The sequence below is a fragment of the Tenrec ecaudatus genome, chromosome 11, assembly GCF_050624435.1.
Source record: "Tenrec ecaudatus isolate mTenEca1 chromosome 11, mTenEca1.hap1, whole genome shotgun sequence".
Lineage (NCBI taxonomy): Eukaryota > Metazoa > Chordata > Mammalia > Afrosoricida > Tenrecidae > Tenrec > Tenrec ecaudatus.
This window is the reverse complement of record NC_134540.1, coordinates 100,613,663-100,624,158: the sequence shown is the minus strand read 5'-3', so window position 1 is coordinate 100,624,158 and position 10,496 is coordinate 100,613,663. Positions and strand designations below refer to the sequence as shown.

Here is a 10,496-nt window from a genome sequence, read left to right as displayed (position 1 = left end):
TTTCTCATATCTGTTCTAATATTTCTAAATTTCTTTTTATTTCTCTTCATTCTGATATTTTATTGGTACCTAATCCACATACCATGCAACTCAATTGTTCAGTCATTCAATCATCAAAAAGAACTGCACAATCATTACCACAATCAAATTTAGAACATCCCTGCCCCACCACCACCATGGGTAAATCGCCTTTAAACATGTTGTGCAATCACAATCAGTTCTAGTGCTCCTTGTTGTCTCCCCACCCCCCACACTTCATTGTTTACTCCTGAAATCCCCTCACCCTACCCATCTCTGCCCTGACTTGTCCTTCTTTTCTTTCCCTTCTGGCTTTTGCATTTTATCCCTGAAAAAAATGCTACCTTTTGAACTTGTATTTCTTGATGTCCTCTCATAGCTCATCAGGACTTCTGTCTTTAGTGTTCAATGAAGTCTTTAGATGCTCTTAAAATTCATGCAGGGTATATTCAAGGTAGTATTTTGACTCTTGCGGCTTTGTTTCAACTATCTTCAGCTCCAAACTGAATTATATATGGGCCTCTGGAGATCTCTTTCATAGTCAGCACCTGGCCTGCATTAACTGCTGATATTGAGCTTCTCCGTCATCTCTTTCTACAGACCTAGTCAATTTGATTTTTGTGTATCTCATCTGGAGAAGTCCATGTGTATAATCCATATGTTGTTGAAAAAGGGTATTTGCTGTTAACAGGAGGTTGATCTTGCAAGATTCTATCCTGGGATCTCCAGCTTCATCTCTATTATTGTGTTAGTCTGGATGGACTAGCGAAACAAATATGTGTATAAGAAAGGGATTTATATACAAGAGCTATTAAACATGGAGAAAACATCCCAGCCCAGTTCAGATCAAGTCCATAAGTCCTATATTAGCCCATATTTCTGATATCAATATATAAAGCCCTCTTCAGACTCACAAAACACATGTAATGACGCCAAATGCAGAAGCTCACAGGCCAGTGGGTAGAAAGTCTTTGGATCCAGTGTCACTGGAAACATCTCAGCACTGGCAGGGGTCTCTGTGGCTTCTTTGGCTCCCGAGCTGTGGTTACATCCATGTGGTTTGTCTTCTGCATTGTTTCCCAGGGAGTAGTAGACAGAGAGAGAGGTATCTCCTGCTTCCAAGGAGGAAGTAACAGGTTTCCCAGAATTCTCAGGAGAAGGCCATGCCCACAGGTCTCATTGGCTATATCCAGATTGACAGCGTAGACTCCACCCCTATACTCTTAATCCTTAAATTGACACCAGATTAGGTGACTACCACAATTACTAAAACCATATTTTTCAACTAATCTTTTCTTCTTTGTTTCTGACTTCTGCATTCAGTTTGCTAACAATTATCAATGCATTTTAATTGCATGTTTCATTAATTTCAAGCGGAAGACATTATTAATATTATTCAATTTTCTGCAACACTAGCTTTAGCAGTTGGTACATAAATTTGAAGGTGGCGGGGAGGGGGTTACCAGAAAAAAAAACAGAATACATTTTCAAAGCTATATATTTAAATTTTTTTTTTACAAAACAAACTTATCACCTTCAAAGTTTTCTCCATTGCACTTATTACATTTTTCAAATCTGTGATTCCATTCTTGGAAACATTTTCCAAGCTCATCTCTTTGGATAGCTGACAATACTTCCTTCATTTTTCTCTTCATCACTTCTATGTCATGAAATTGTTAGGCAGCTTAGCTTAGGGAATTGGGAAGTCCATTTACGCATGCCCAGGAGAGCCAGCAAAGGACAAAGCTGGATTTTCCCGCCGGTGGGCACAGATGGGCGTTACACCTGGAGCAGCCCACCTGGGCCAGGTGACTGCAATTCAGCCAATGGGATCGACCTGGGGTCGTTCACCACGCCTTCCCCGGGAACCCTTAAAAAGGCAGGAACCGAGAGGGAGAGGGTCTTGCTTGGGTGGTCTGGTCGTCTTCGTGGGAGGAGAGAGATCCTTGCGTGACCTGGGGCAGTCTCTGCCAGGCCGCATGGTCAAAGGCATCCTATGGGTGCCGCGTAAAACCTGAAACTTCTTTTAACTCTCATTAAATTCACTTGGAACACAATCCTGGCTTCGGTGTGAAATCTTTCTCACATGGAGCCAAGGACCGAGGCTGAAATCTAGCCCGGAGAGAGAGACCTTACAAAATCACTGTCCTTTCATGTTCCTCTTCATTCACGGAAACAAAACGTAGTCACAAAGAGTGAGGTCAGGTGAGTAAGGTGTGTGGGGAAAGAGAGGCATGTTACTTTTCCCCCAAACTGGCACACAGATGGCTGCACGAGTGGGTGCATTGTTGTGGTGGCAAAACTAGTCCCCTGTTTGCCATAAATCAGGACTTCTTTGTCACACACCATTACACAATCTTTTCACAACCTCCTCTAAATAGAAAGTTTGATTAACAGTGTGACCTGGTGGAATGAACTTCAAATGCATCATCTCCCTCACATCCAAATATCAAATGAGAATTCTCTTGATCTTTGATTTCATTTGATAAGCTTGTTTGGGACGAGGTGATGCTGGTGTCTTTCATGGCTTGATTGATGTTTACTTTCAGGGTCCTAAGAATAGGACCATGTCTAGTCACCAGTAATGACCTTGGGGAAAAAAGTCTGTGTCACTTCAGAGCTGTTCTTTCAAAGCATGGCATATTTCCATTCAGCACTCTTTTTCCTGGTCAGCCAGAACCAAAGGCATACATTTCTCAGTAACCCTTCTGTTGTAATCCACTGAACTGAGCTCCAAGGCAGTCTAGATAACTGCCCCTTCTCTTCCAGGGTCTGTTGTTGGTCCTTGAGCACAAGTGCATGAATTTTCACCACATTGATGTCCATTTTGGAAGTTGGTGGGCATTCAGAACAAGGTTTGTCATCAATTGACATTTCATCTTTTTTGAAACCAGAAAATCACGTGTACACTTGTCTTTCCCATAGTGCTGTCCCTATAAGCTGTGTTCAACATCACAACAATTTCTGCAGAATTTTTTTTCTGAGAAGGAAACAATATTTCACAGCCACCCACTGTTATCTTAAATCGATCATCACTAAAAATGAGGCTTGAGTGATTTTTATGAAAATTGAGTGAATTTTATGAAAAAAATTCACTGTGACCAGAGAGCATCCTCCCAGGCGAAGCCACTGATGCACTGACTCAGAGCAAGTTGTTTGATGGCCAACTCATGGGAAAAATGCCTACTATGAAAGCTCCACCCACCAGAGTTTTTTCCTGTTTCTTTGGGGAGTACCCCCTTGTAGTTGCATTGCTTGGGATTCATTGAGGGAGGATAATTATAATCCTATCACAGATAGTGTTGTACTTCATGATAGATCTTGAAATGTCCTCTGTGGTGATGAATGTAACTCCACTCCTCTTGATTGGGTCATTCTCAGGATTGTAGACCATTTGATTCCCAGTCCATTTCATCTCAATGAGCCTAGGTTATGGATCTTTGTGTCTTCCAATTCATGTTTAGTGTTATCAGATTTCCTATATTTCTACTTTGTACATTCCAAGTTCAAATTATTAGTAGATTTGTGCAGCTCTGTCTTCTCACTCTGAGTATGTCCCATTAGCAAAAAAAAAGATCTTAAAAGTGTTTTCTCCCACAGACTTTATTCATTCTAGTTATTTTGGTCAACATTTTTTTTTAAAGAAAGCAACTGTGGTGCTCATCTTCTGGTCCCATCTCTGACAATGTCCTGCTTTGATTCAGCAGGACTTCATATCTCACAGTGTTTCCATGCTGTCCATAAGGTTTTTAGTGGCCCTTTCTCCAAAGTATGGATTTGATTCCTTCTTCATTGTCTTTTCTTGTTTGGACACCACTAAACCCTTTTGGCATTTTAAATGCCAGTGACATAGCTTCCAGCATCAGGGCAACACACAAACCACCACAGTACAACAAACTGATAGACAAGTGGTGGTCTTGGAGTAGACAACCTGAAGTATCTCCAGGAAGTTGACAGCTCCTTAAGTGTACCAGTAACAGAGTGTCTCCTAGCCTTTCCATATGTCCCGGAGAGAATAAATCCTCCAGTTGGATATCATGAATAGGTATGCACCATGAAACTTAGGATCATGGTGTCTGCCCACCAACTCTAGGTAGAGAAAGAGACACTGGTTTAAAACCACCCCCCCCCCCCGCCCCAGGAGAAAACTCAGATTTACAGATAGGCACACCTCAGAAACTTCTACCTAAGATGCAAATATATGTTTGTCCTGATATTTTCCCAACAGCTCTTGACTAGGTCTTAGGTGATAGACACATTTTTCATTATAAATCACAGCACTATTTCTCTGAAAATAGATGAGAAAAACATAACTCCCCGCTAGCTCTTAGGTTGACACTCAATGCGACTTCACAATATAGAGTCATATGGGGCAACAGGCCTTTGTCAGCTGAGACGTCGCAGGCACAGCACACAATTATTTTATTGAAAGGCAATAAACTCCAAATATTGTCATTACAAAGATTCTCTCAGCCTCTTCTGAAGTGTTCATTATTATTACACAGCAACCTTAGCAAACGGATTTGTCAGCACTGTAGGGAGAAGCATGCAACCTGTTGGCGGGCTTACAAAATTGGGATTTGTAATGTCAACATTGATGTTTCTGAAAGCTCCCATCCTAGTGGCTTGGGAAGAGCTTGTCATTCAGGATGACATTTTATTCTGTTTACGATGATTAGATTTTTGCAGTAGAATTTTTCAAGTGTAATTGCTTTTGTAGTTTGAGTAAGAAAGAGGCATTAAGCTACATTTTGAGAGGTATATAATTGTCTAGCAGGTTTGGTAGGTGAAAAGTAGTGAGATTTTGAGAAGAGATAGTAAATACACTTGAATAAGCAGATTTATTTGTTGAAAACTTTTTTCCCCAAAATTTTACAACAAAATAGATAATGGAACTTGAACTTAAAGTGGTTTCAAAATATAATAAAGGTATTTAAGCTAACCAGTAAAACACAATGAAGGTAGTTAAAGCAAGCTAGTTTATTGCAGTGGAAGTTGGAGATGATAGAGATAATTCCTTGGGCATTAGGTGAATAATGCATGAGAACAAGAACAGTAATGCAATTCTGGGTTGATGGTACATTCATATTAAATAATAATAGGCATTTATAGAGGCTAATAAAATAATTGAATTTACAAATGTCTTAAAATAAAAAATGTTATACGAAAGTCTAAGAAATGTGTTTGAAATTGTCTAGGCTGTGTAATAGATGATTCGTTTTCTTCATAGCAAAGAAAATATATGAGAAAATAAACTAGGGCTATCCATTTATTCACTCGTTCCTCGATTAATTCCAATGCATTTATTCTTTGCTCAATGTATACAAGATTCTACAAGAGAGTTTATCTATGAACTGCTCAATCCTTGTGTCATAAAACTTGTAGCGAACGATTTCAACAAGATGAAAGCTTTTTATAGTTAAATTGGAGTTAGAGATATATTCCATGAAAATAAAAATGCACTGGCCTTTGTATTGCCCCTTTGCTTTCAGACACTAGTGAACGTGGTGTCAAAAAAGGCAAAAATTAAACCCCCTGGCAGCTGTGTTCTGCTTTTGAACTCGGTGTGTTTGGCGTCGGAGCTGCATAAGGAACAGTTAAAAAAATGAAGTATTAAAATTAGGGAGTGAATAGGGAAAACATTGACTACATTACATATTATCAGAACACTGTGAGAGAGAATGGCAGAAGATGAGCCCCCCAGGAAGTAATCAAAATATGACCGAGGAAGTTCTGCCTTCGCAAAGTAGAGTTGATCAGAATGATGTGGGTGGAGGAGAGCCTTCCTTTGGGACCTTCTTTTGTGGATGGGGCAGAACTCATGATGAGAAGAAATGCTTCGAAACATTTATTAATTGTTGGGACTTGCAATATACAAAGTGTGACTCTAGAAAAATTGGAAGTCATCAAAAATTAAATGGAATGGATAAAGATTGATATTCTAGGCATTAGTGAATGGAAATGGACTGATATTGGTGATTTTGAACCAGAAAATAGCATAGTTTATGATGCAGGGATGACAGATACAGGAGGATACAGGAGGAATGGCACTGCGTTCATTGTCAGAAAGGATATTTCAAGATCTATCTTGAAGTATATGCTGTCTGTGATAGAATCACATTATATTTATTCTATTCACATATAAGGGAATCAAGTCAATATGATGATTCTTCAAATTTATGCCCCAATCACTAAAGCTAGTGATGTAGAAATTGAATTCTATTACTAATGTTTTCTGTCAGAAATCAGTCAAACATGCAATCAAATGTATTTATAATTATTAGTGATTATCATACAAACGTTGGAAACAAAGAAGAAGGCACAGTAGTTGGAAAATGTTAGTTTGGTGATAGAAATAAAGCTGGATACCACTTTTTAACAACACAAAAAGTATCTATGCACAAAGACTTCTGCAGATAGAATGCACAGAAATCAAATTGATTACACCTGTGGGAACAGATGATGGAGAAGCTCAATATCAATGGCTAAAATGAGGTCAGAGGCTCCCTTCGGAACAGACCCTAACTGCTCATATCTAATTTCAGGTCGAATCTAAAAAAGAATTAAAACAAATCCATAAGAGCCAAAATACGACCCTTAGAATATTCAACTTTGAGTATATCAAATATTAATTGTGAGAATATCTCAAAGATTTGATGTATTGATTGCTAATGACAGCAGTCTGGACGAGCTGTTGGGAACGTAAAAAAAAATCACGAAATCAAGAAACTCATATATGAACAAGGTCTAGTTCATTTTAGAGACATCATTTTCATTTTGGAATATAACATTGTGAAGGTATATAAATGGTATATAAGGTTATAAATGGTATATAACATTATAAAGCATCTTCCTGGCGCATTGTAAAAAGGCTTTCTATATGTTGTGTCTTGATTAGAGTATAGATGTATTGGTGTGAGGGAATACGGTATAGAAATATGTTTGAAGAGGCTATGGAAATAGTCTGGGTGATAAGACTTATGGGAGGGTAGAGGCGATGAGGCTGGGGAAAAGAGTTGTATTCTAGAAATACATGCCGACTTGAAATGCTGATGTATGGAGAGTTAAGTGTGAGGAAAAGAGAATATTTTATGATGACTATAGAATATAATACAATACAAAAAATTGTGCTATTTACAGAAATAAGAAGAATGATGAGACTTAGTAGAAATGCAGTCTTTGCTTCTTGGATAAATTAAATTTAAGATGCTTACTTTTGTTAGGTGCCTTTGGGTTGGTTCTGACCCATAGCAACCCTATGCGCAACAGCACCTTCAACTCCTTTGCCAAATGTCTATTTTGATAGTCTGTAAGTATAAATGCTGTGAAAAAGGATTCCCAAATGCAAGTTAGTATAGTATGTAAGAGTCTAAAGACTGTTTGGACTTAGGCAGCTCTGGTTGTTCATCTATAAAATGGAGATAATTATATACTCATTAACTTGCAATGATTAATGAGGAATACAATGGGGTACTGCATAAACAATGGATTTTATTTTCAAATCTGTTTAAAAATTTTTTTTACAATCTTATCACCTTCAAAGTGCCCTCCATGACACTTAATACATGTGTAAAATCTGCGACTCAATCATTAGGAACATTTTCAAACTCATCTGTTAGGATGGCAGACAGCTCCTACCTCTTATTTTTTCACCTCTTCTATGGCATCAGCTTGCTTGTTCATGTTCTTCTTCATTCACAGAAACAAAAAATGTCATGCAGGGTGAGGTCAGGTGAGTAAAATGAGTGTAGCAATAGAGGCATGCTGGTTTTTGCCAAAAACTGGCACACTGAGATGGCTACGTAAGCTGGTGCATTGTCATGGTGGCAAAACCAGTCCCACGTCTGCACACCTATCGGTCCTTTTTTTGTTGTACACTGTAATGCAATCTTTTCAGAATCTCTAAGTAGAAAGCTTGACGAGCAGTCTGACCTAGTGGAAGGAAATGCACTATGAGCTGATATTTTCATCGACTTGGGAAGTCAATGAATGTCCAGGACAAGGGTTGTCATCAATTGACATTTCACCTTTATTGAAATGAGAAACCCACTCATACAGAGTTTTGTAAAATGGTTTTTACAAAAAATTCACTGTGACTAGAAAGAACCTTTCAAGGCAATGCCACTGGGTGCACTAGCTCAGAGTGAGTTCCTTGATGCTTGCCCAGTGGGAAAAAATGTTTATTACAAAAGGTCTGCCCACTGGATCTCTTTCCCATTTGGGGGGAGGGGTGGTATTCACTCACTTATTCAATATCATTAGAATATTATCTAGAATACAAAAAGTACTCAATAAATGAGGGTTAATATTTTGCCAAGATATTACTGCCGTGAATTTATGAATAATGTTTATAACAGAAAACACACTCAATGTCATCAAGCTGGTTACTGTAGGACAGAGTAGAACTGCCTCTGAGGGTTTTCCAAGAACGTAACTTTTTACAGGAAGAGAAAGCCTTATTTTTATCCCAAATAATGTCTATAAGATTATGTATTTGACATATTTCAACAGAGAAAATTCAAGTATGGGCCTATTGCACTAAACTTAAAACCCATGGTATAAGTTTCACAATTATTTTGGAAATTAGACTATTCAGAAAATTATTTGAAAGGCCATAACGCTCTTTTGCTGCAATTCACATGGTCAACAGTTCGAAACCACCAGCATATCTGTGGGACGAAGACTGTGTGCTCCACTTCCATAAACAGTTACAGTCTCGCTACAAGTCAGGTTTGACCTGATGGCAGTGAGTTTGATTTTGGGGGTTTTTCAGCTCTCGTTTACAGACATACAACAATCTGATGAAGGGTTTTAATCTTTTTGGATATGAAATAAATGTTGTGCTTCACTAAGATGTTACAAATGAAAGTCGTCTGAAACTACAGTAGTTTGTGACTTTTGGGTGGATTTTAAATACCATTTCCCCCTATATGGTAGGGTTTTTTCCTTGTAGAACCTATATTTTTATTTCTTGAATCTGTAAACAGAGAACAGTCTAAAACAGCACAAATTTGATATTATTCTGAACTGATTTTCATTGCTGAGGTTAGGTTGCATTGTTCCATTGACCAAAAGTCCTGCAGTTAACTATTACAGACATTATTTGTTTTAAAAACTGTTCTTTTTATGATTTTCTGATATGAAATTATGTAGTATAACTGAGTAGAAAATTTCCTGTGGGATTTCTTGTAAAATAACATTTTTTTTTCAGAGTTAAGACGTCAAAGGTTTTATTTTTTAATTATTTAAAAAATTTAGGATCAATGCTACAACTCTTTAATTAAAACAACCTACATTCCAGATTCTACATATTTACTCAATTGCCAGATAATTATTTCTCCTTGTGGATTTTAAATATGAAGAAATTTCAAAATGTGTTTCCAAAAAAAATTCCGTGAACTTTTTGAAGCCTCATTGATACAAAAAAAAGAAGAAAAAGAAGACTATCAGAATTCTGCATTAAATAATTGGTTAAAAAAAGCTAATTATGGAATGTATTTGACCCTATCAATAATGATATGCACAGTACAAATATTGGTAATTTCTTGATATCTATTTAGTTCCACAGAGAATGAGAATCTAGTGTGAAATGGGACACTCAAAATGTGAGGACTGACAACAATATCCTGAAGTTGACTCTAGAAAACACCTAAAATTTCTAAATGGAGCTCGACTAAATTTAGCCACTGCTAAGTGTATTTTGAAATAAATATACAATACATTTTATGATTCACATTTACCAGGAGGTATTTTTTAACTCATAAAATATGTTAGAGTTTTAACAAAAGGCAAACTTTGTATGTTAGTTCTTTACCTAGGGCAACTGCCTGTCCAGAGAGACCTGTTTAATCTAAATCGATGCACAATGACCTAAAGTACCCATGGTAATATATGAAATATAATAACTCTATTATTAATGTGTGATTTGTATACTAGACACTATATCAGTTTCTACATACATGAGTTAGTCAGAGTTCCCCAGACACATGAAAACAACAGATCTACATAATGTGTCCTGTATCTACATCTACATAGACATAAGTATCCACATCATCTATACTGTGAGGAACAGAGGTGGATAGAATGGATTCTTGAGATTGTGGGGATGAGATTTCAAAATCTCCAGGTCAGATGGTAGCTCCAGACTGGAAGCTCCGACAGGATATCTGTTAAAGTCTAGAGGGAGATAGAATCTCTATTTGCTTCGGAAATCTCTGTTTTTGCTTTTAAGGTTCCAAATGTTTTAGATAAACCTATGAACATTATGGAAATTAATTTTCTTTACTCAGAGTCTACAGAGTTCATGTTACTCACATGTTACTCACTTTCCTGGTAACATTTAGACTATTGTTTGGTCAACAACTGGGCACCATGTCCTAGCCAAGTTAACATGTAGAATTAACCAGTATAATATATTTTCTTAAATTTTTATTACTTCAAAACCACAATGGTTCTATAATAATTCTGTTTTTACAAAT

The 10,496-nt window shown here is 37.3% G+C and overlaps 1 non-coding gene across 1 annotated transcript; it reads left to right on the top strand.

The window, feature by feature from the left end:
• The first annotated feature begins 5,482 nt into the window (after window positions 1-5,482).
• Window positions 5,483-5,617, top strand: LOC142462005 (small nucleolar RNA SNORA13). Its single transcript, XR_012787155.1, has one exon. It is a non-coding gene; the product is annotated as a small nucleolar RNA SNORA13 (small nucleolar RNA).
• The last annotated feature ends 4,879 nt before the right edge of the window (window positions 5,618-10,496 follow it).